The 26,143-nt window shown below is 40.9% G+C and overlaps 1 protein-coding gene across 5 annotated transcripts in view; it reads right to left on the reverse strand.

Annotated features, from left to right (window-relative positions):
- The window catches only part of GJC1 (gap junction protein gamma 1), a 44,837-nt gene that overhangs the window by 9,912 nt on the left and 8,782 nt on the right, over window positions 1–26,143 (reverse strand). The window contains exon 1 of one of the 5 annotated variants that reach the window (XM_027624454.1): window positions 14,583–14,604. The exons of the other annotated variants lie outside the window; for them this stretch is intronic. The gene's annotated coding sequence lies outside the window, so the exon portion shown is untranslated. Of the gene's footprint in view, window positions 1–14,582; window positions 14,605–26,143 lie in introns of those variants that run through there. 5 annotated transcript variants of the gene reach the window in all.

Below are 26,143 nucleotides of genomic sequence, written 5' to 3' on the forward strand. Positions count from 1 at the left end.
AAGTTCCACACTGGGTTCAGAGATTACTTAAAAACAAAGTTCCCTTCGATAAAGTTTAAAAGCAAGCAAAAGCAAGCCCTGAAAACAAACTACTTTCAGGAGTTGAAAGTATCCAGCACAAATCTCAAAAATATTTAAAGGAATCAAAAAACCAAAAGCCAAAACCCAACAACTCATAATATTTGGCATCCAACAGAAAATTACCAGGCATATGGGAAAATATGATCCATAAGGAGAAAAATTAACAGATACAAACCCAGAAATGATACATCTAGAACTAGGAGACAGTTTTGTTTTTTTAAAGATTTTATTTATGTGACAGAGAGATACACAGCGAGAGCAGGAACACGAGCAGGGGGAGTGGGAGAGGGAGAAGCAGGCTTCCCACGGAGCAGGGAGCCCGATGTGGGGGCTCGATCCCAGGACCCTGGGACCATGACCTGAGCTGAAGGCACACGCTTAACGACTGAGCCACCAGGCGCCCTACGAGACAGTTCTTAAAGCAGCTATTATACAATGTCCACAATAGCAAACTATGGAAAAGAGCCCAGATATCCATCCCAGATAAAGACAATGTAGTGCGTGCGTGCGTGTGTATACAGATGGATAAAGACGGAGTATGTACACACACAGGAATACTACTCAGCCATCAAAAAAGAATATGAAATCTTGCCATTTGCAACGACGTGGATGGAACTAGAGGGTATTATGCTAAGCGAAACAAGCCAATCAGAGAAAGACAGTTATCATATGATCTCACTGATATGTGGAATTTAAGAGACAAAACAGAGGGTCATAGGGGAAGAGATGAAAAAATAAAGAAATCAGAGAGGGAGACAAACCATCAGACACTTTTTTTTTTTAAAAGATTTTATTTATTTATTTGATAGAGAGGTAGCGAGAGCAGGAACACAAGCAGGGGGAGTGGGAGAGGGAGAAGCAGGCTTCCTGCCGAGCAGGAAGCCTGATGTGGGACTCGATCCCAGGACCCTGGGATCATGACCTGAGCCGAAGGCAGACGCTTAACGACTGAGCCACCCAGGCGCCTCCATCAGAGACTTTTAATCATAGGAAACAAACTGAGGGTTACTGGAGGGGAGGGGCGTGTGCGGATGGGGTGATGGACATCAAGGAGGGCATGTGATGTAATGAGCATTGGGTATTATATAAGACTGATGAATCACTGACCTCTACCTCTGAAACTAATAATATATTATATGCTAATTAATAGAATTTAAATTAAAAAATTATTTTTTAAATGGGCAAAGGGTTGGGGCACCTGGGTGGCTCAGTCGGTTAAGTGCCTGCCTTCGGCTCAGGTCGTGGTCCCAGGTTCCTGGGATGGAGCCCTCGTGTTGGGCTCCCTACTCAGCGGGGAGTCAGCTTCTCCCTCTCCCTCTCCTCCCTGCCACCCATTCTGTCTCTCTCTTAAAAAAAAACCACAGAGGCTAGAAGGTAGTGGTACATTTTCCAAGGGCTTTAGGAAAAGAACTGTCAATAAGAATTCTATATCCAATGAAAAGATCCTTCAGGAATTAGGGGCGCCTGGGTGGCTCAGTCAGTTAAGCGTTTGCCTTGCCTTCGGCTCAGGTCATGATCCCAGGGTCCTGGGATCGAGCCCCGCATTGGACTCCCTGCTCAGTGGGAAGCCTGCTTCTCCCTCTCTCACTCCCCTTGCGTGTGTTCCCTCTCTTGCTGTCTCTCTCTGTCAAATAAATAAATAAAATCTTAAAAAAAAAAAAAAAAGATCCTTCAGGAACTAAGAGGAAACCAAGATAATTTCAGTTGAAAGGAAACAAAAAGAATTTTTTACTAAGGAATCCTGGAATGTCAAGAAAAAAAAGTAACAATATTAGGGTAAATACAACAGACTTTCCTTATCCTTGAGTTTTCTAAATTGATTACTGAAACAAAACTTGTAACACTATCTGATGTGGTTCTTAATATACACTGAGGAAATATTTAAATATCTACATTATAAATGGGGGAGGATAACAGGATATAAAGGGAGGTAAGGTTTCTATACTTCTCCACTCAAATCTGTAAAATGTGGTAACAGTAGATTGCAATATGTTATGTATCTACAATGTAATACCTAGAACCACGAAAAAAGCTATACAAAAAAATACACTCAAAAACACTGCAGATAAATTATACTATAGCAATTTATTTACCATAGCTAAAATAAAAGATCACACCCAGTATTGGTGAGAATATGGAAAAACTGGTACTCTCATACATATACTGGTAGTGCAAATGTAAAATAGTATAATCACATTGGAAAATAGGCTGGCAGTTTCTTAGAAGTTAAATATATACCTACTATATGATTCATTCATTCTGCTCCTAGGCATTTATTCAAGAAGTGAAACCATGTCTCTAAAATTACTTGCATACAGGGGCGCCTGGGTGGCTCAGTCTGCCTTCAGCTCGGGTCATGATCCCCAGGGTTCTGGGACCGAGCCCCGCATCTGGCTCTCTGCTCAGCGGGAAGCCTGCTTCTCCCTCTCCCATTCCCCCTGCTTGTGTTCCCTCTCTCGCTGTGTCTCTCTCTGTTAAATAAATAAATAAATAAAATCTTAAAAAAAATAAAAAAATCACTTGCATATAAAGGCTCACAACAATTTTATTTCTAATAGCACAAACCTAGAAACAACACAAATGCCTATCAGCAGAGTAATGAATAAACAAATTATGGTATACTCATAAAATAGAATAGTACTCAGCAATAAAAAGAATAAACTATTGATATGTACCACATGGGTGAATCTCAAAGTAATTAGGACAAATGAAAATTAGGCGAAAAAAGAGTAAACCTGTATGACTCCATTTATATAAAATTGTAGAAAATGCAAACTAATCTATAATGACAGAAAGGAAACCAGTGGTTGGTTGCCTAAGGATGAGTTGGGGTGGAGTGCAGGGTGGGGGGTAAGAAGGAGGGATTACAAAGGGGTAGGAGCAATCTTTTGGGGGGGCGCCTGGGTGGCTCAGTCGTTAAGTGTCTACCTTCAGCTCAGGTCATGATCCCAGGGTCCTGGGATCGAGCCCCACATCGGGCTCCCTGCTCCTTAGGAGCCTGCTTCTCTCTCCCACTCCCCTTGCTTGTGTTCCCTCTCTCACTTGTGTCTCTCTCTGTCAAATAAATAAAAATCTTAAAAAAAAAAAAAAAAAAGAAAAGAAATCTTTTGGGTAAGATGAATATGTTCATTCTTATGATGATGATGATTGTTGATGATGGTTCTACAGGTTTATACGTGTCATAATAACTCACCAAACTGTATACTTCAAAGATGTGTAATTTAGGGGCGCCTGGGTGGCTCAGTCAATAAGTGTCTCCCTTCGGCTCAGGTCATGATCCCAGGGTCCTGGGATCGAGCCCCGCATTGGGCTCCCTGCTCGGCAGGGAGTCTGCTTCTCCCTCTGACCCTCTTCCCTCTCCTGCTCTCTATCTCTCATTCTCTCTCTCTCAAATAAATAAATAAAATCTTAAAAAAAAAACTTAAAAAAATAAAAATTAAATTAAAAAGAATAAAAATACTGAATGTTGGGGCGCCTGGGTGGTTCAGTTGTTAAGCGTCTGCCTTCGGCTTGGGTCCTGGGATCGAGCCCCGCACTGGGCTCCCTGCTCAGCGGGAAGCCTGCTTCTCTCCCTCTCCCACGTCCCCTGCTTGTGTTCCCTCTCTCACTGAGACTCTGTCAAATAAATAAATAAATCTTAAAAAAAAAATCTGTAATTTGTTATGTCAATTATATCCCCCCAAAATTGTTCAAGACTTAGATATGCAAAAGCTGAAAGAAGTCATCCTCAGCAAGCCAGCACTATAAAAGATGTTAAAATTAAGTCTTTTTCTCTTTTTTAAGATTTATTTATTTAAAGATTTTACGTATTTGAGAGGGAGAGAGAGAGAGAATGCACACAAGTCGGGGGGAGGGGAGGGCAGAGGGAGAGAGAATCTCCAGCAGACTCCACACTAAGGGGGAAGCCCAAACGGGGCTTGATCCCACGACCCCGAGATCACAACCTGAGCCGAAACCAAGAGTCGAACGCTTAACTGACTGTTGTCACGCAGGTGCCCCTAAAATTAAGTCTTTCAGGCAAAAAAATAATGATATCGGGGGGGAAGGGGATGAGTAAAACGGGTGAAGGGGGGTAGGATACACAGGCTTCCTGTCACGGAATAAGGCACAAGAATAAAAGGTACAGCACAGGGAATATAATCAGCGGCACTGTAATAATGTTGCATGGTAACATGACAGCTACGCTTGTAAACACAGCATAAGGTATATCACTACGTTTTTTTTTTTTTTTAAGATTTTATTCATGGGCGCCTGGGTGGCTCAGATGGTTAAGCGTCTGCCTTCGGCTCAGGTCGTGATCCCGGGGTCCTGGGATCGAGTCCCGCATCGGGCTCCCTGCTTCTTGGGAGCCTGCTTCTCCCTCTGCTTCTCTCTCTCTCTCTCCTCCTCTGTCTCTCATGAATAAATAAAATCTTTAAAAAAAAAAAAAAAGATTTTATTTATTTATTTGAGAGAGAGAGAATGAGAGATAGAGAGCATGAGAGGGAAGAGGGTCAGAGGGAGAAGCAGGCTCCTTGCCGAGCAGGGAGCCCGACGTGGGACTTGATCCCGGGACTCCAGGATCATGACCTGAGCCGAAGGCAGTTGCTTAACCAACTGAGCCACCCAGGCGCCTATGTTGTAACCTGAAACTAATGTAACACCATGCGTCAACTATACTCAAATTTAAAGAACAAAAGAAAAACCAGAAACCCATTCTTTTGACAAGCTAAAACACAAACAAAAATCCAGACACAAGATGGAAATTTGAATCTACACAAAGGAATGAAGGACACAAATATAAAAGACTTCTGACCTTTTGTTATTTAAAAAATTTTAAAAAAGGTAATTGGCTTTTTAAAGCAAAAATGGCAACAATTTATTGTGGAATTTATATTTCTTTCTCTTTTTTTTTCCCTCCAAAGATTTTATTTATTTGAGATAGTGAGAGCAAGAGCATGAGCTGGGAAACCAAGGGAAAGGGAGAAGCAGGCTCCCCACTGAGTAGGGAGCCCGATGTGGGACTTGATCCAAGGACCCTGGGATCATGACCTGCACTGAAGGCAGGTGCTTAACCGACTGAGCCACTCAGGTGCCCCTGGAATTTATATTTCTTATCACACTTCTTTTTCTTAGAGGTAGAAGTATGAAAATAATACCACAAAAAAAATCAAGGCAAAGGAAATGGAAATAGACCATTGTAAGGCTATAATTCAAGAAGTGATTTAATATTACTTAAATGCAGACTATGATAAATTAAAGATGGCTACAGTAAACCCAAAATCAACCATTAAAATAACAAAACAATGTTACACTTAATAAACCAACAAAGGAGATAATATGGAATCATAAAAAGTAAATGAGACAAAGAGAACAAATAGGAAGACTGTGGATTTAAACCCTATGATATCAATAATCACATTAAATGTAAATGGTCTAAATAGTTGATTAAAAGGCAGAGATTGTCAGACGATTAAATAAGCAAGATCTAATTATATGCTGCCTATATAGAAATCCACTTTAAGTATAAAGCCACAAAGCAATTAAAAGCAAAACTATGGAGAAAGATGTAACATGTTAACAATAATGAAAAGAACAGAGGCACCTGGGTGGCTCAGTAGGTTGAGCATCTATCTGCCTTCAGCATGGGTCACGATCCCAGGGTACTGGGATCAGCCCTACATCAGGCTCCCTGCTCAGCAGGGAGCTTGCTTCTTTTCCCTCTCCCTCTGCTCCTCCCCCTGCTTGTGCTCTCTCTCTCTCTCTCTGTCAAATAAATAAATAAATAAAATCTTAAAAAAAGGGCGCCTGGGTGGCTCAGTCGTTAAGCGTCTGCCTTCGGCTCAGGTCATGATCCCAGCGTCCTGGGATTGAGTCCCGCATCGGGCTCCCTGCTCTGCGGGGAGCCTGCTTCTCCCTCTCCCACTCCCCCTGCTTGTGTTCCTGCTCTCGCTATCTCTCTGTCAAATAAATAAATAAAATCTTAAAAAAAAAGAGTATATATTAAAATCAGAAAAAGCATATTTTGGAGCAAGGACTAACCTGAAATAAAGAAGGTCCTTTCATAATGATCACGAGATCAATGCATCAATAGGACATAAAATTTCTACATTTTTAGGGGCAACCAGGTAGCTCAGTTGGTTGTGTGTCCGACTCTTGATTTTGGCTCAGGTCATGATCTCAGGGTCATGAGATTAAGCCCTGACTCAGCAGGGAGTCTGCTTGAGATTCTTTCTCCTTCTCTCTCTAAAAATAAATCTTTAAAAAAAATTTCTACATGTTTATACACATATTAACAGAGCTTCAAAAGAGATGAAGCAAAGACTGATAAAGCAATTGACAAAACCACAATTAACAGTTAGAGATTTCAGCACCCCCCACTCAATAATTCAGAGAACAAACAGAAAAAAAAAAAAAAAAAAAAGACAGGACACATATAACAAACACTACTTACTATTAACCACTAAACCACTGACATTTAAAGCACACTCCACCCAATGGCAAAAGAATTCACAATTTTTTCAAAGACACAGATAACATTTACTGAGACAGACCATATTCTGGGTCATTAACAAAAGTCTCAATACATTTAAAATTATTCAAATCAGGGGTGCCTGGGTGGCTGTCAGTTAAGCATCTGACTGTGTTTCGGCTTAAGTCATGGTCTTGGGTTGTGGGATAGAGCTCTGCGTCAGGCTCCACAGCCAACACGGAATCTGCTGGAGATTCTCTCTCCCTCTGCCCCTTTCCCGGCTCCCCCCCTTCTCTAAATAAATAAAATCTTAAAAAAATTACTCAAATCAGGGCGCCTGGGTGGCTCAGTTGGTTAAGCAACTGCCTTCGGCTCAGGTCATGATCCTGGAGTCCCAGGATCGAGTCCTGCATCGGGCTCCCTGCTCAGCAGGGAGTCTGCTTCTCCCTCTGACCCTCCCCCCTCTCATGCTCTCTCTCTCTCTCTCATTCTCTCTCAAACAAATAAATAAAATCTTTAAAAAAAAATTACTCAAATCATACAAAGTATGTGCTCTGATCACAACAGAATTAAATTAGCAATCACTCAAATTTAGCTAATTCCTATTCTCTCTCTAAACACTGAAAAATCTCCATATGAATGCCTGAAAAGAACCATTTTCTTTTCCTCTTCCCCTCCATCCTCAAATTTTACCTCCTACATTTCCAAGACCAATTAATTGTGACTTTTCTCAGAAAGCAATCTTTATATTCCCTATAAAAAACAAGACACAATTTAGGATTCACTGAACACATATGTGCCAGGAACCATAAAGGGTGTTCATTTCTTTTAGTTCTCATAAAATTTTATCTTTTAAATAAGAATCAGGTTCACGAAAGTTAAGTAGTGTGGTCAAAGTTACAACTGCTGGCACAGACTGGTTCAAATAGGCTGGTTTAACTCCAAAGTAGTCTTTTTCTTAGATTTTATTTGAGAGAGCGAGCACGTGATCAGGGGGAAGGGGCAGAAGGAGAGGGAGCAGCAGACTCCCCACCGAGTAGGGAGCCTGATGCAGGGCCTGATCCCAGGACCCTGAGATCATGACTTGAGCCGAAGGCAGATGCTCAACCGACTGAGCCACCCAGGCGCCCCACACCAAAGTCTTCTATTTCCGCTATGTAGTATTTTCTTAACTCTAATATCCAATAAACCATTAATTTATAAATTATTACTTCACAATATTCTCAAATGCATCATACACATCTGAATTTAAATATCTAAAATATCTCAAGAATTGAAAACTACCTAAATGGCTAATAATTGATGATGAGTGAATACAGTATACATACCAGTAAGCCTTCGTACCACCAATCCACCAAAACAACTTACCAAAGGTAACTTCTACAATGCCAAATTCAATGGTCAATTCTCTTGTTCAACCTTTTAAGCTATCTTTGATACACCTGATCACTCCTTCCTCTCTGAAATACTTGCCCCTCCACCCATCACCCAGCCCGGCTTCCCTGATCCTCCCTGATCTAGTAGTCCTCTGGCTGTCATTTTTCAGTTTCTATTTCACTCCTCCTTTGCAAACTTCTAAACACACACCCTCATCCTTATCCTATCTCATTGCCCCATCCTCCTCAGTGTTCTTTGTGGGTTCCTGCACCAGAATTCAAGCTGTAAATGATGTCAAAAGTCTTCTAACTGGTCTCCTAGCTTATGCTCTTATCCCTTTCAAATCTATTCTCCAAAAAGCAACCGGAGTAAAGCTTTTATTTTTTAAAAGATTTCTATTTATTTATTTGAGAGAGAGAATGAGATAGAGAGCATGAGCGGGGGAGGGTCAGAGGGAGAAGCACACTCCCCGCCGAGCAGGGAGCCCGATCGAGGATCATGACCTGAGCCGAAGGCAGTTGCTTAACCAACTGAGCCACCCAGCCGTCCCCAGAGTAAAGCTTTTAAAAAGTCAGATCATTTCCCTTTTCGGCTCAAAACTCTTGGAATAAAACCAAAAATCTTTACCACAGCCTACAACACCCCTATCACATAGCCACAGTTCACTTTCTGGTCTCATACTCTTTCCATTCTCCCTTTTGCTCATTCTGACTCAGGAATACCTGCATCCTATCCTCAATGTTCCTCAGATCACATCAAATATGCCATGATTTTGCCTCAAGTCTTCTGCACTTGCTATTTTCACTGCTTTGAACACTGTTTTCGTAGCTAGTGGCAGGAATGTCTCATTCAAGTCTGCTCAAATGTCACCTCCTTAATGAAATGTCCCCTAGGGGCACCTGGTTGGTTCAGTCAGTAGAACATGCCACTCGATTTTGGGGTTGAGTTCAAGCCTCATGTTGGTCATACAGATTACTTAAAAAAATTTTTTCTTTTTAAATAATAAAAGGAAACCTCCCCCAGACCAGATCCTTTACTCAGCTTCAATTTTCTTTATAAGCACTTAACTCTCAAATAATATATATAATTCTTATTTTTTTTCTAAGATTTTATTTATTTGACAGAGACACAGCGAGAGAAGGAACACAAGCCGGGGGAGTGGGAGAGGGAGAAGCAGAATCCCCGCTGAGCAGGGAGCCCGACGCGGGGCTCGATCCCAGGACCCTGGGATCACGACCTGAGCCGAAGGCAGACACTTAACGACTGAGCCACCCAGGTGCCCCTATCTAATTTTTATTTAAAAATTTTGTCATTTACAGAATGTAAGCTCCCTGAGGGTAGAATTTTGTTCCTTTATCCCCAGTATCTAAAACCCTATGGCCTGGCAAAGGGTGGTAGGCTCTCAATAAATATTTGTTCAATAAATAAATTCAAACATTTGGAAAAATAAAAACGTCCATGATATATTAATAAAAAAAATAGGATACAAAACAAGAGTTATCCCAAATTTGTGAGAACAAATAAATATATGCATTAAAAAATCTTAGAAGAGGGACGCCTGGGTGGCTCAGTCGGTTAAGCGTCTGCCTTTGGCTCCGGTCATGATCCCAGGGTCCTGGGATCAAGTCCCCCAACGGGGCTCTTCATCCTCTGTCTGCCGCTCCCCCTGCTTGTGTGCTCTCTCTCTCTCTCAAATAAATAAAATCTTTAAAAATAAAAATCTTAGAAGAGGAGCGCCTGGGTGGTTCAGTGGGTTGAATGACCAGCTTGTGATCTTGGCTCAGGTCATCATCCTCATAAGCCCCGGGACAGAGCCCCATGTCAGGCTCCATGTCAGCAGGGAGTCTGCTTGAAATTCTCTGTCCCTCTCCTTCTACCCCTTCACTCCCACTCCCTCTCTACAAATAATAAAATAAATAAATATAAAATCCTAGAAGAAAAAAAAAAATTAAAACCCCTGAAAGGCTACAGACCAACACCTACTGTATTTTCTTTTTTTTTTTTTAAGATTTTATTTATTCATTTGACAGAGAGAGACATAGCGAGAGAGGGAGAAGCAGCTTCCCACTGAGCAGGGAGCCCGATGCGGGGCTCGATCCCAGGACTCTGGGACCATGACCTGAACCGAAGGCAGACGCTTTACGACTCAGCCACCCAGGCGCCCCTACTCTCTCCCTTATTCAGCCTGTTTCCTACATCAGCACTAGAATTCTCTCTTTAAAATGGATCTGTTACTCCTTTGCCAAAAAGCCACTAATGGAGGTGGCTCCTCAAACCAGTGGAGCAAAGATGGACTTTTAAAGATTTATTTATTTATTTGGGGGAGGTTGTGTACAGAGGGAAAGGGAGAGAGAAACTCAAGCAGACTCTGTGCTGAGTGTGGGGCTTGATCTCACGAACCTGAAATCAGGATCTGAGCTGAAACCAAGAGTCAGACGCTTAACTGACTGCGCCGCGCGTGCACCCCAACACAAACTTTTCAATTAATGGTGTTTGGGAAACAGGAAACCACCCGGAAAAAAGATAAAAAGAATTCATACCTCCCACTAGATATCTAGATAAACCTCAAATGGATAAAAGTATTAGATCAAAACAATTGATAATTTGTGATAACTTTCAAAACAGCAAGAAAAAAAAAGATCAAATTGAGTATAAAGAAATAGTGTCTCAGTGCACCTGGGTGGCTCAGTTGCTTAAGCGTCTGACTCTTGATCTCAGCCGCGCATTGGGAGAAAGGGGAGAAAGGGGAGAAAGGGAGGGGAGGGAGGGAGGTAAGTTAATCTCCAATCTCCAGTTTAAAAAAACCAAAACACAAAATACCGTAAGCAATATGGAAAAACAATTAGCTGGGGAGAAAGTTTTTAGTAACTCTTTTTTTTTTATTAAAAGTTTTTTATTTCTAGTGTCACCTGGGTGGCTCAGTTGGTTAAGCGACTGCCTTCAGCTCAGGTCATGATCCTGGAGTCCCGGGATCGAGTCCCAGGATCGAGTCCCGCATCGGGCTCCCTGCTCAGCAGGGAGTCTGCTTCTCCCTCTGACCCTCTTCCCTCTCGTGCTCTCTATCTCTCATTCTCTCTCTCTCAAATAAATAAATAAAATCTTAAAAAAAAAAAGAGTTACAGAAAAAAAAAGAAAAAGAAAAAAACAACACCCAAAACCTACAAAAAACAAACAAAAACCCCACCCAATAATCCAACAGAAAACAGGCAAGGGACACAAACAGACATTCCATGGCAAAATCCCCTGTAAGTTCCCCTAATAAAGATGCACAACATGGATGAACCTTGAAAAAATAATGCTAAATGAAATAAAACACAAAAAAAGCCATACTTTATACGATTCCATTTATATGAAATGTCTGGAACAGGAAAATCCAGAGACAGAAAGATTAGTGGTTGTCTGGGGCTTTGAGAAATAAAATATGACTATTAATGGATTACAGGGTATCTCTTTGGGATGATGAAAATTTGACAGTGGTGATAGCTACAAAAGCTTCTGAATATACTGAAAACCAATGAATTGTACACTTTAAAAGGATGAAATTCAGGCATGTGAATTATATCTCAAAAATAAAACTACTTTGAGATACAATTCTATCATGTTGGCAAAAATAAAACAGCTGGGGAGGCTATGGAGAAACAGATGTTCTCATACATTGTTGATGGAAGTGGTACAACCTCAGATGGCAATTTGGCAATATCTAACAAAATTATAAATACACCTATCCTTTGACCTGTAATCTCACTTTTGGGAACAATCACATTATTTTTATAATGGACTCAAATGTCCACTGTCTAGGGAATGGTTATATTCACTATGGTCTATCTATACAAATAATGAAGAATGCTCTCCCTGTATAGAAAGACAGCCAAGACATTTAATCAGTGAAAACAGCAAGGTATATAAGTGTATATTTAGGCATACCTTTTATGTAGGGAGGAAAAAAAATAGCAATGTGTTTTTGCTTTTATTTGTATAAAGAAACACAAGGGGGGCAATGGGCTGGCTCAGTTGGAAGGGCATGGGACTCTTGATTTCTGGGTTGTGAGCTTGAGCCCCACACTGGGTGCAGAGATTACTTAAATGACTAAACAAACTTAAAAAAAAAAAAAAAAAAGAGCCTAAAGGGATACACAAAAAAACTAAAAAAAAAAAACTAATAAAAGTACAAGAGGAGAGTAAGGAGGATAGGGTAGAATCAACACTTCTGATTATATGTCTTTTTAATTTTTATTTTTCTTTAAGATTTATTTGACAGAGAGAAAGCGTGTGCACGCACATGAGCAGGGGGAGGGGTAGAGAGAGAAGCAGGCTCCCCACTGAGCAGGGAGCCCAATGTGGGACTTGATCCCAGGAAACTGGGATCATGACCTGGGCCAAAGGCAAGACGCTTAACCGACTGAGCCCCCCAGGTATCCTATATATCTTAAAAATAAAAAAAAAATTTTTGAGAGAGAGAGAGAGCGTGCACAGGGGTAGGGGCAGAGGAAAAGGGAGAGAATCTCAGACTCCCTGCTGAGGGTGGAACCCAACATGGGGCTTGATCTCAGACCCTGAGATCATGACTTGAGCTGAAACCAAGTCAGTCTCAAACTGACTGAGCCACCCAGGTGCCCCTATGTATCTTTTTATACGGTCTTGTGGGTTTTTTTTTTTTGAACCAAATGAATGTACTAGCTTTTATTTATTTATTTTTTAAGATTTTATTTACTTAATTGAGAGAGTGTGGGGCATCTGGGTGGCTCAGTTGATTAAGCATCTGCCTTCAGCTCAGGTCATGATCTCAGGGTCTTGGGAGTCCGCTTCTCTCTGTGCCTCCCCCCTCACTCCTGCTCATGCTCGCTCGCACTCTCTCTCAAATAAAACAAATAAAATCTTAAAAAAAAAAAAATCGAGAGAGAGACAGAGAGAAAGCACGAGCCAAGGGAGGGGCAGAGGGAGAGGGAGAAGCAGGCTCCCCGCTGAGCAGGCAGCCCAACATGGGGCTCCATCCAAAGGACCCTGGGATCACACCCGAGCCAAAAGCAGATGCTTAACTGACTGAGCCACCCAGGCACCCCAATATACTAGCTTTTAAAAGAAAATACTCTAAAGGCATTCCATGCCCTACTGAATAAACTAGGCTTGAGATTTTTAAAAAATCCTATTGTAAACTTAACAAATTTTTCTTCAAAAATCCAATGTTTTATGTGTTCATCTTAATTTGTTTTACTTGAAATTGAAAAATTCATTATTTACATTAATTTACACTATGTATTTTCATATATGATTTGTTGTTTCCTTTATTAAACCCACTTCTCCTGGGGCACCTGGGTGGCTCAGTCAATTAAGCGTCCGACTCAGGTCACGATCTCAGGGTTCTGAGATTGAGCCCTGTGTTGGGTGCCGTGCTCAGCTAGGAGTACGCTTGAGACTCCCCCTGCTCCTTTTGCCCCCCCCCCCCCCCGCTTTCTAAAATAAATAAAATCTTAGAAAAACAAAAACAAAACTTCCCTGGACACCCTCATGTTTGCTCCTCCCTATGCTTCTCTTCAGAGGTCACCTCCCATGGTGAGGCCTTCCCTGACGACCTACCTATAATAACATCCCTCCATCACTTTTTTTTTTTAAGATTTTATTTATTTATTTGACAGAGAGAGAGAGACAGCGAGAGAGGGAACACAAGCAGGGGGAGTGGGAGGGAGAAGTAGGCCTCCCGCAGAGCAGGGAGCCCCGCACCCGATGCAGGGCTCGATCCCATGACCTGAGCTGAAGGCAGATGCTTAACAACTGAGCCACCCAGGCACCCCCGTCCATCACTTTCTATACCTTCACCCTGCCTTTTTCCTTCACTTATCAACACTACCTAACACATTTTTTATTTGTTAATTTGTTCATTATAAGGGTTTTGTTCTTGTATCCCTGGCACTTAGAACAATGAGCACCTCAGTAGGTGCTCAGTAACTATTCACTGAATGACTTAATAAATTTGAATCTCTGCTCATTGATTTTCCCCAACTTTCTTTTTAAGTATTCTCTATTCCCACTGTGGGACTTGAACTTACAACCCTGGCATCAAGAGTTGCATGCTCTACCAACTAAGACAGCCAGGCACCCCTCCTCTGCTTTAAATTGTCTTTCCATGGGGCGCCTGGGTGGCTCAGTTGGTTAAGCGACTGCCTTCGGCTCAGGTCATGATCCCAGGGTCCTGGGATCGAGCCCGCATCGGGCTCCCTACTTGGCGGGAAGCCTGCTTCTCCCCTTCCCACTCCCCCTGCTTGTGTTCCCTCTCTTGCTGTCTCTCTGTCAAATAAATAGAATCTTTTTTTTTTTTAAAGATTTTATTTATTTATTTGAGAGAGAGAGAATGAGAGATAGAGAGCACGAGAGGGAAGAGGGTCAGAGGGAGAAGCAGACTCCCCGCCGAGCAGAGAGCCCGATGCGGGACTCGATCCCGGGACTCCAGGACCATGACCTGAGCCGAAGGCAGCCGCTCAACCAACTGAGCCACCCAGGCGCCCCAATAAATAGAATCTTTAAAATAAATAAATAAATAGGCTTTCCACAATTTCCTACCTGGAAAAAGTTCATTAAGACCTAGCTCAAAGGTCACTTCAAGTTTCCTTAACCTTCTCAATTAACCCCCCCCGAAAGTCCATAATAATTCTTCATTCCCCCAATTATCAGGACTTACTCTATTAAATCAACATCAGTGATACTGGTTTCTTCTGCTGAAATATGAGTTCCTTCATGTCTGGAAAGTCCAGGTTTCTTTAAATTTTCTGGACACTTAGCTCCTAGTATGCTGGCCAGGACACAAAAAGCACTCAATGAATGTGTGTTATATTAAACAGAAGATTTGAATGAATTTGTACAAAGTAGAAAATGTGAAACATGTTTACTAATATAATCATATTTCAGAACAGAATACAATGAATGGTATAAAAGTACAAAATTTGAAAATACTCAGACAGTGGATGCCTGGGTGGCTCAGTCTGCTAAGTGTCTGCCTTTTGGCTCGGGTCATGATCCTGAGGTCCTAGGATGGAGTCCGCATCGGGCTCTCTGCTTTGCGGGGAGCCTGCTTCTCCCTCTCCCTACAGCTCCCCCTACTTGTGCTCTCTCTGTCAAATAAATAAATAAAATCGTAAAAAGAAAAAAAAAAAAACCTCAGAGAAGGGAAAGAGACTAATTCTTATGAATTAAAAGGTACAAGCTTTCAATTATACCAGAGAAAATGGTGTAAGTGAGAAGTTGTCTAAGAAGCCGCTTAGACTGAAATATGATGGAGGATGCTTGGGAAGTAGTTGTAGAGAAGGCTGAACAGGGAAGTCAGACGTCTGTTTGCAGAGGGTCTTAGCATACCATGGAACCTGAAATGAAAGCATGTAAGTATCACTACTTCAGATGTGGTCCACAGACCACCTTCATCAGAATTATTCAGAAGGCAATGTTCAAAGTGCTGATTCCCATGTCCTACTTACAACTCCCACTCCCAAGCTCACAGATTCAGAATCTAACTAATCTTCTATGGTTGAACATTAGGTTGTTTACAATGGTTTGTTATAATACTCATAACTTTGTACACAAACCCAGTTATAGATAGGATATATTTCTAAAAGAATTGCTGGTCAACAGTTGTAAAGATTGTGAAAATTTTGTGTGTGTTTACAAGAAAAGGTCAACTTCTTTGCCTACTATCTCTCCAAAAATTCTAAAGCCTTTTTTTTTTTTTTAAAGATTTTCATTTATTTATTTGACAGAGTGAGAGAGAGAGCACAAGCAGGCAGAGCGGCGGGTAGAGAGAGAGGGAGAAGCAGGCTTCCTGCTGAGCAGGGAGCCTGATGCGGGACTCGATCCCACCTGAGCCGAAGGCAGACACTTAACTGACTGATCCACCCAGGGGCCCCATAAAAATTCTAAAGCTTTTGATCTGTATTACCAAATTATCCATCCAAAAAGCTGGTACCTATTTATATTTCCACTATCAGAGTATGAGAATGCTAGTTTCCTCACTCCCTCACCAATGATTTCAATATATTTTTCAAGAAACAAAGCTTGGGTTAATAGGAGTTTAAACTGTAAGAAGTTTTAGACTACCACAATCACTAGGGGAATGCAAATAAAAAAACGAGATACTGGAGTGCCTGGGTGGCTCAGTTGGTTAAGTTTAGCCTTCGGCTCCGGTCATGATCCCAGGGTTCTGGGATGGAGTCCACACGGGGCTCCCTGCTCAGTGGGGAGCTGGCTTCTCTCTCTGCCTGCCACTCCCCTGCTTGTGCTCTCTGACAAATAAATAAATAAAATCTTAAAAAAACCCAACAACCCATAAGATACCACATCACACCCATCAAGATGTATATTATATATATATTTTTAAAGATTTTACTTATTTGACGGAGAGACACAGCAAGAGTGGGAACACAAGCAGGGGGAGGGGGAGAGGGAGAAGCAGGCTTCCTGCTGAGCAGGGAGCCCGATGTGGGGCTCGATCCCAGGACCCTGGGACCATGATCTGAGCCGAAGGCAGATGCTTAACGACTGAGCCACCCAGGCGCACCAAGATGTATATTATAGAACAAGAAAAGAACAAGTGCTGACAAAGCTGTGGAGAAAGTGAAACCTTTGTTGGGCCTTGCTGGTGGGAATCTAAAATGGTGCAGTTGCTCCAGAGAAAACAGTATGGTTACAATTTCCTCAAAATATTAAATATACAATTACCATATGATCCAGCAATTCTCCTTCAGGGTATATACACAAAGAAACAAAAGCTGGGACTCGATTCTGTAGATTCATATTCACAGAATTATTCACAAGAGCCAAAAAAGGTAGAAGCAACCTAAGTGTCACTGCCAGATGAATAAACAAAATAGGACATTTTGTTAAAATACAATGGAATATTCTTCAGCTTTGAAAGGAAATTCTGACACACGGATGAACCCTGACAACATTATGCTAAGTGAAAGAAGTCAGTCACAACAGGACAAATGTTATATGATTTCACTTACATGAAATAGCTATAATAGGCAAATTCATAGAAACAGAAAAAAATGGTGATTGCCAGAAGCTGAGAGGAACGGGGAACTATGTTTATTTAATGGGTACAGTTTCTGTAGGGAAGATTCCGAAGTTTGGGAGATGGTTGCACAACGATGTAAATTTACTTAATGCCACAGAACTGTACACTTAAAAAAATGGTTAAAATGATAAATTTTATGTTAAGTATATTTTACCACAATAAAAAAGGATAAAAAAAGTTTTAGACTATGGGACACCTGAGTGGTTCAGTGGGTTAAGCATCTGCCTTCAGCTCAGGTCATGATCCCGGGATCCTGGAATCCAACCCTAGTTGGGCTCCCTGCTCAGTGCGGAGCCTTCTTCTTTTCCCTCTCCCTCAAATAAATAAATCAAATCTTAAAAAAAAAAGTTTTAGACTAAAATTCATTCATGCAATTGGTACTTACCTACCATCAAGAAGCTCGCAATCTAGTAGTTTATAGGAAATTTACAAACTATAGTTTTTAAATTTTCAAAAAACATTTTTTTAAACTATAGTTGTTTTCAAGAGGTAGTTAATGTGCAGTTATATATGCTAAGCATAGAGGAAGCTAACTAAAATCATCTGGTAAAGTTTAAACATTTTATAGTGTAGTGACACTACAGGGAAATGCTTTACTTTTCAGTTTATCTGATTCACTTTTTCCACTGCAAGCTCTTTACTATTATGTTGGCCACAAAAACAACTGTTAATCCAAAAATATCACTTTCATATATGTATCTTTGGAAATGACTCTCTAGTACTCATGTTAAAAAAGCTCCCAAGGGTTCCAGATCAACAACTAAAAAACCCAGTAACTTGTCCCTTGTCAATTTTTAATCTTACTAAAGTATTATAACCAGGAAATTAAAAATTTTAAGGTAGGCAGTGCTATTCTAAATGTTTTGCAAATCCAACAACCAAGTCCAAATGGGTCAGAGCCAAGTTTTAATCTCCTTCTAATTAAAAAAGCAAACAATACCCCAAACCTACCATAGACAGATTTTAAAATCTTAATTTCTTTTTTTTAATAAAAACAAAGCCCAGATGAACTAAAATTAATTTTCTAGAACAGTCATTCCTAACCTTGAATTTTATGAAACCAAGATGAAGTAAGCACTGAACTAGGAACCAAGAGATTCTAACAGGTGCTTCAGGAATAAGTATTTCTTTCCATTTTTTCATTTGTAAAATAAGTGGAGAATATCAAATGATTTCTAAGGCCCCGTCTATTAACATTTGATGGAAATCACCTCAGGCAGAATAAAATTCATAAAAACAAGCAACAAATTAAGTGGAATTCAGAATTCTGAGGGAGAAGGAAAGAGGGGAGATAACTGCAGTGAAATACAACAAGATGTCCAATTGTCAAAAAGGCACTTCCCAAACAGTCATCCCAGAAATCTGTGGTTGAATCAAGCTAAAAGATTTCAATATTGACTTACCATCTGGGTATCCCAGATCATAAGCCGAGCAATCCACTAAGAATCCTGCTAGTGACTCACAGTCCTGAATGAGACCGCTTCATGTGCAGAGACAAGGAATCAATTAAAGGGTTTACAATGAAGTTTTGTTTAACTGGAATGTTTTAAGTGGAAGTTAATTCTGCATGAGTGATAATAGATGTTTAATAACTACCTAGTGACAATTTCTAAGCAAAAGCATTTTGGCAGCTCACTAGCAAACAGTAATCTATGTATTACAGACATAAAAACAACTTGTTTTCAAAAGAGCTCTTGACTATGGACAGTATTTGAGAAATACAATATAATTTGTTGTGAGTCAAATTATAAAACCTAGTGGAGAGAAAGTAGTTTGAAATCTTGGCTTTATTAACCAACAAGGAAACAAAATACATCACTGTGGGGTGAAGTGTCAATTTGTGCTGGCAAAAAGCCACTCTATTTGAATCTAAGAACCTTCAGGAACCAGCTGGAGAAGTATGAGGAACCTGGGATAATGCATTCATTCATATCCTAAGTGGTACCGTCTTCATGTAAAAAAGGACAGTATTGGCACACTTGTCCAAAACAGCCTGAGTTTAGGTCAAATCAACTGTCTGAATAATTATCTGTCTAGGAGAATAAACACATCTAAGGCAAAATAAAAAAATGTGTAACATTTCCAGTATGACTAGGTTCACAACATAAAATTTGCAAAAAAATACGATCATCCACTGATGGTGAGGGCAGTCTGGTACAAGCTCTCTGGGAGGTACTGTGGTTAACATTTATCAGGAACTTTAAAGTGTTTATATCTTGGGGCGCCTGGCTGGCTCAGTCAGAAGAGCATGCAACTCTTGATCTTGGGGTCACGGGTTCAAGTCCCAGGCTGGGTTGAGAGATTATTTTTTATTTTTATTTTTTTAAACCACTTTTTTTTTTTTTTTAAGATTTTATTTACTGGGGCGCCTAGGTGGCTCAGTCATTAAACGCCTGCCTTTGGCTCAGGTCATGATCCCAGGGTCCTGGGATCGAGCCCCATATCCAGCTCCCTGCTCAGCCAGGAGCCTGCTTCTCCCTCTCCCACTCCCCCTGCTTGTGTTCCCTCTCACTGTGTCTCTCTCTGTCAAATAAATAAATAAAATCTTAGATTTTTACCTAGAGATTACTTTAAAAAAAAAAAATCTGGGGCGCCTGGGTGGGCTCAGTCATTAAGTGGCTGCCTTCGGCTCAGGTCATGGTCCCAGGGTCCTGGGATCAAGCCCCGCATCGGGCTCCCTACTCAGCGGAGAGCTTGCTTCTCCCTCTCCCTCTGCCTGCCTCTCTGCCTCCCTGTGCTGTCAGATAAACAAATAAAATCTTAAAAAAAAAAAATCTTAGAAAAAAAGGAAATATTAGAAGTGTTTATATCCTTCGATCAGTAATTTCACATCTAGTAATTTATCTAAAATAAATGACCAATATATGCAATTTAGGATATAACCTCATGACAAAATACTGCAAAACTACTATAAATCCTGTTTTAGAACAGAGATCACAAAATTCAAATGTATACAATTATCTAAAGACAAAATATAGACTAGTGGGTGCCTAGACCTGAAAGGGATGGGGCAGGGGGAAATAGGGAGTGACTGCTAATAAGTAGGAGATTTCTTTTTGGAGGAATGAAAACATTCTAAAGTTAAACTGTGGTGATGGCAGGGCGCCTGGGTGGCTCAGACGGTTAAGCGTCTGCCTTCGGCTCAGGTCATGATCCCAGGGTCCTGGGATCGAGTCCCGCATCGGGCTCCCTGCTCTGCGGGAGCCTGGCTTCTCTCTCTCTCTCATGAATAAATAAAATCTTAAAAAAAAAAAAAATTGTGGTGATGGCTACACAATCCTGTTAATATACTGAAAATTTCAAATTGTACACTTTAAAAAGGTTAACTGTACGGTGTATGAATTACATCTCACTCAAGCTGTTTAAGACATTTTTTAAATGTCTAGATACCAGTGAGGAGATACAAGTAACGGAAATAGGAAAATGGGGCCTGGAAAACATTCCAACCAAAGCAGGGGCTACTGCTTATTAGCTACAGCTATGGAGTTACCAAACTGTCATATCTTAAAAAAAAAAAAAGATTTAGTTATTTATTTGGTTTGGGGAGAGAGAGAGCATGCATGTGCAAATGGGGGAAGGGGCAGAGGGAGAGAACCTTCAAGTACACTTCCTGCTGAGTGGGGAGGCTGACCTGGGGACGGAACTCACAACTCTTGAATCCTGATCTGAGCCGAAACCGAGAGTTGGGACGCTCAACCAACTGAGCCACCCAGGTGCCCCAAGACTTTCATATCTTTATTTATTTTAAAGATTTTATTTATTTGACAGAAAGAGAGAGCACAAGCAGGGGGAGCAGGGGGAGAAGCAGGCTCTCTGCTGAGCAGCAGGGAGCCCGACACAGGGCTCGATCCCAGGACTCTGAGATCATGACCTGAGCTGAAGGCAGACGCTTAACCGACTGAGCCACCCAGGTGCCCCTATTTATTTTTCTTTTTAAAGATTGTCTTTATTTGACAGAGAGAGAGACAGTGAGAGAGGGAACACAAGCAAGGGGAGTGGGAGAGGGAGAAGTAGGCTCCCCACTGAGCAGGGAGCCCGATGCAGGGCTCAATCCCAGAACCCTGGGATCACGACCCGAGCTGAAGGCAGATGCTTAACTGAGTCACCCAGGTGCCCTGATTTTTTTTTTTACACAAATTTTTGATTGAAGTGGAAAATACCTACAGAAAGGTGCATAAATATAAGCATGCAGTTCAATGAATTGTCACAAACTGAATACACCCCTGTAACCAGCACTAAAAACAAGAACAAAACATTAGCACCCATCAGAGCCACAATCACACCCCTTCCTACCCAAGGGAAACCACCATCCTTCCTCCAACAGTACAGATTAGTTTAGTCCAGGGATAGTTCTTTGTTGTGAGAGACTGTCCTTTGCACCGTAGGGTGATTTGCAGCATCCCTGGTCTCTTCCAGTTATGGCAACCAAAGATGTCTCCAGACATTGCCAAATCCCCCTTGGGGAACAATATACCACATTGAGACCCACTGGTTTACCTGTTCTTGAACTTAATATAAATACAAAATGGACTTTCTTGTATCAGAATCAGAAAGAATATACTCTTTTGTGCCTGACTTCCTTTGTTCAGCATCTGTTGAGAGTCACCAATTTTGCTGCATTTAGTTCTAGTCTGTTCATTCTCTTTGCTTTACTATATTGCTGTTGTGTGAATATACCACAATTTATCCATTCTACTGCTGATGGGCATTTGAGCAATTTCCAGTTTTGAATATTATGAATAATGCTACCATAACATCCCACACATGTTTTCTGGTGAATATGTGTATGACTTCCTGTTGAATACCTAGAAGCAAATTGTCACGTCAGCTTCCATAGGTCAGTACTTTTCCAAAGAGGGTTGTAACAATTTATATTCTTACCTGTCACCTTTTATTTCACGTTAGCAACTAGATATAATATATATGTTACAATATATATATAATAAAATATATATTAAATATATTTTGCGGGGGTGGGGATGGGTGGGTGGGTGGGGAATGCAGAGGGAGAGAATCTTAAGCAGGCTCCATGCCCAGTGCAGAGCCTGATCTCAAAACCCTGAGATCATGACCTGAGCAGAAATCCAGAGTTGGACACTTAACTGACTGCACCACCCAGGCACCCCAACATTTAAATAATATTGAGCCAGATAATCTTATTGGCTGAATAAAGCCTGCCAATTTGTGACCTGTTTAAAAAGAATATTTCATCATGTGAGAAAATTCTCCTATGTAGTAAAGAGACAAAAACCAACCAAACAAAACCCTCCAGTAACATAATCTGTCTGAATGGAAATACACGAATATTGACAATAGCTTTTGAATGGTTTCTATTTTGCTTTTCAGTATTTCCTACAATAAACATGTAATAAAGGAGTTGACAAAGCTTTCCTATGCAACAAAAGCCCTGAGGGAAATTTAAAAAGTAGGTCGGGGCACAAATTTCATATTTGCAAATATTCATAAAGACCTAATTAAGTAATGGATATATCACAGAAAAGTATAACCATCTCATAAAACCTCTGATACAGTTACTACACCCCCCTGCATTAAAGGGGTCCAAGACAGAACTTACATAAAATTCCACTCCAGAGTAAAACAGTCTAGAGAGTAATTCGTAATTTGTAAGGATATATCAAAAGATAGTATTTTTTAAAAAGTTTTTAAAAAGTTTATTTACTTAAGCAATCTCTACATCCAACATGGGGCTCAAACTCATGACCCTGAGATCAAGAGTCAGATGCTCTACCAACTGAGCCAGCCAGGCGCCCCAAGAGTAGTATTCTGACATGATGCATATATAGCAGCTTACTATCATAATGTTGCTCTTTACATTCCTTTAGAAACTCACTATAAAATGGTCCAGGGGCGCCTGGGTGGCTCAGTCAGTTAAGCGTCTGCCTTCAGCTTGGGTCATGATTCAGGAGTCCTGGGACTGAGCCCTGCATCAGGCTCCCCGCTCAGCGGGAAATCTGCTTCTCCCTCTCCCTCCAACCCTCTCCCCTGCTCGTGTTCTCTCTCTCTTTAAATAAATAAATATCTTTAAAAATGGTCCAGAAAAAACAAAATTAACATATCCAATATTCCCTCAAAATACATAGTTGTTGGGCGCCTGGGTGGCTCAGTTGGTTAATCGACTGCCTTCGGCTCAGGTCATGATCCTGGAGTCCCAGGATCGAGTCCCACATCGGGCTCCCTGCTCAGCAGGGAGTCTGCTTCTCCTTCTGACCCTCTTCCCTCTCATGCTCTCTATCTCAAATAAATAAATTAAATCTTTAAAATAAAAAAATAAAAATAAAATAAAAAAAGAAACATATAGTTGTTGCCACTGCTACCTGCTGTTTATTGAATGTCTGATACGGAGTATTTGGAAAGAGTTACCTTTATTTGAGAAAATGATAATTAAAATAGCCACCAAAAACTTAACCAGGCTCCATTATTTTTTTTTTTAAGATTTTATTTGAGAGAGAGATCGAAAGAGAGAGAGCACACACATGAACATAAGGAGGGAAAGGTGCAGAGGGAGAGGAACGAGCAGAATGAGTCGACTCAGGGCTTGATCCTAGGACCCTGAGATGACATCCAGAGCCGAAGTCAGTTGAAATCAGGGGCTTAACTCATCGAGCCACCCAGGCGCCTCCCAGTTTCCACTGTAAGTGAACTCTAGTAAATCTTTGACATGTGAAAATGTTATAAAACTCATACTTTCTGTCCTAATCACTCCACTTCTTTTTTTTTCTCCTTCATATCAAGGATTCTTCTGTTGGGATAAGAATATGCCCATGAGATTCAGTACAAACCCAAGAGATTTCTCCTGAGAGAAAATACTAAATGTTGACATGCTGAATTATTTAAAACAAAATAATCTATTACTTTAAGGCTTTGAAGATTAGCTAAACAGGAATCTAAGAAGACCACTATTCTGAGCACAGATCTCATCTCTATTTTCCTACCTCAAAAAACCATGTTGATATGTATGTAATTTCAAGCCACAAAGGAAAAAAAAAAAAAAAAAACAGTTTTCTGAGGCAAATAAATAAAATGCAAAAGGAAAGTTCTTTTTTTTTAAAGTAAGCTCTACACCCATCATGGGGTTTGAACTCAACTCCAAAATCAAGGGTCGCATGTCCCACTAACTGAGCCAGCCAGGTACCCCAGTAGGAAATAAACTTCTATTAAAAGCATTCTAGGGGTGCCTGGGTGGCTTAGTCGTTGAGCATCTGCCTTCGGCTCAGGTCATGATCCCAGGGTCCTGGGACTGAGCCCCATGTGGGGCTCCCTCAGTGGGAAGACTGCTTCTCCTCCTTCTGCCCTTCCCCCCTAGCTTGCACTCTCTCTCTCTCAAGTGAAGAAGAAGAAGAAGAGCATTCTACCAGGGATTCAAAATGCTAAGATGTGGGGGAAGGTGGCTGGCTGGTGGAGCGTGGGACTCTTGATCTTGGGACTCTTGATCTTGGGATAGAGAGTTCAAGCTCCACACTGGGTGCACAGCTTACTTAAAAAAAATGCTAAGGTTGGGGCGCCTGGGTGGCTCAGTCGTTAGGTGTCTGCCTTTGGCTCAGGACATGATTCCAGGGTCCCGGGATCGGGCCCCATGTCAGGCTCCAGCCCCAGGTTGGGCTCCCTGCTCAGCGGGAAGCCTGCTTCTCCCTCTCCCACTCCCCCTGCTTGTGTTCCCTTTCTCGCTGTGTCTCTCTCTGTCAAATAAATAAAGATCTTTAAAAAAAAATTGCAAAGGCTGATTTAAATTTCTCACTGAACTAGTAACCATAATGAACTAGTAATCAAAATAAAAAAAAAATAAATCTATTCAGTAGGATGCTTTGCAAGGTATGTATATATAATTTCCTTCCCCGGATATAATGCAAATCATAAACATATTTTTCCATCCTTTTTTCTGAGTTTGAGTGTAATGGGATACAGTGGCTTCAGATACACAATTCAATAAAAGAACTGAGACGCTCCCCCAATTCCTAACAATATTTCCAAACTAAAAAAAAAAAAAACAAAAACTTTCCTAAGTGAATCTGAGAAGTGCAGGCTGACCTGCTTAACCTTCAATAAATACAAAGCTTTCACTCTGAGAAACATGAACATCTACTACTGAATTGGAATGTAAGGTCAAAGCAAGCTAGTTGAGTCAGACACAGAAACAACAAATCCCCTTTCAGAAAGTATTATATGGTTTCTCACAAAACATTCTTTAGACAAATCTAGATAGGCTAATCAATCAGGTCTCTTAAAAAGAGATCCCAAGGGGTACCTGGCTGGCTCAGTCAGAAGAGCACAGAACACTTGATCTTGAGGTTGTGAGTTTGAGCCCCACGTTGGGTGCAGAGATTACTTAAAATTAAAATCTAGGGGTGCCTGGGATCGAGTCCTGCATTGGGCTCCCTGCTCAGCTGGGAGCCTGCTTCTCCCTCTGCCCCCGCCCCGTCCTTGTGATCTCTCCCTCTGTGTCAAATGAATAAATAAAATCTTAAAAAAAAAAATTAAAAAAAAAAAGAGAGCAAGAGAGACAGAGACATATCCCAGGAAGACCCCCAACTTTTAGGGTCTTAAGGCCTTTATGTAATAACTGCAAGAGATTTTCTGGAGCCCTATATAATAGTGGCTATGCATACAGTATTTGTCTTTGTAGAAAACAGAAAAAGATTAAAACTCTATCATACACTGCTAAAGTTTTAAAATAAACTTGTAGTTTATTTATCATGGTATCACCTACACATACATTTGAAAAGGCCATACATATTTGTAAAATACTATTTATACAGTTTACTGATAATACCTGCATGGATTCTAAGGTTAACTTTCAATCAATTATTCTGTAGTGGCCGATTGTTTGATATCAGAGTATGAGACTAATATCCTTATTTTACTGAAGAGGATACTAAAGATCATGGTGATGTGCTTAAGATCACACAACTCGGGGCACCTGGGTGGCTTGTTGGTTAAGCATCTGCTTTCAACTTAGGTCATGATCCCAGGGTCCTGGGATTGAGCCCTGCATCAGGGTCCCTGCTCAGCGGGAAGCCGGCTTCTCCCTGTCCCTCCCTGTCAAATAAATAAATAAATAAAATCTTTAAAAACAAACAAACAAAGATCACACAACTAGTTAGGTGCAAAGCCTAGAATACAACTTGAGACCTAATGATCTTTTTACTGTACTATGTGGG

The sequence above is a fragment of the Zalophus californianus genome, chromosome 16 (assembly GCF_009762305.2).
Source record: "Zalophus californianus isolate mZalCal1 chromosome 16, mZalCal1.pri.v2, whole genome shotgun sequence".
Lineage (NCBI taxonomy): Eukaryota > Metazoa > Chordata > Mammalia > Carnivora > Otariidae > Zalophus > Zalophus californianus.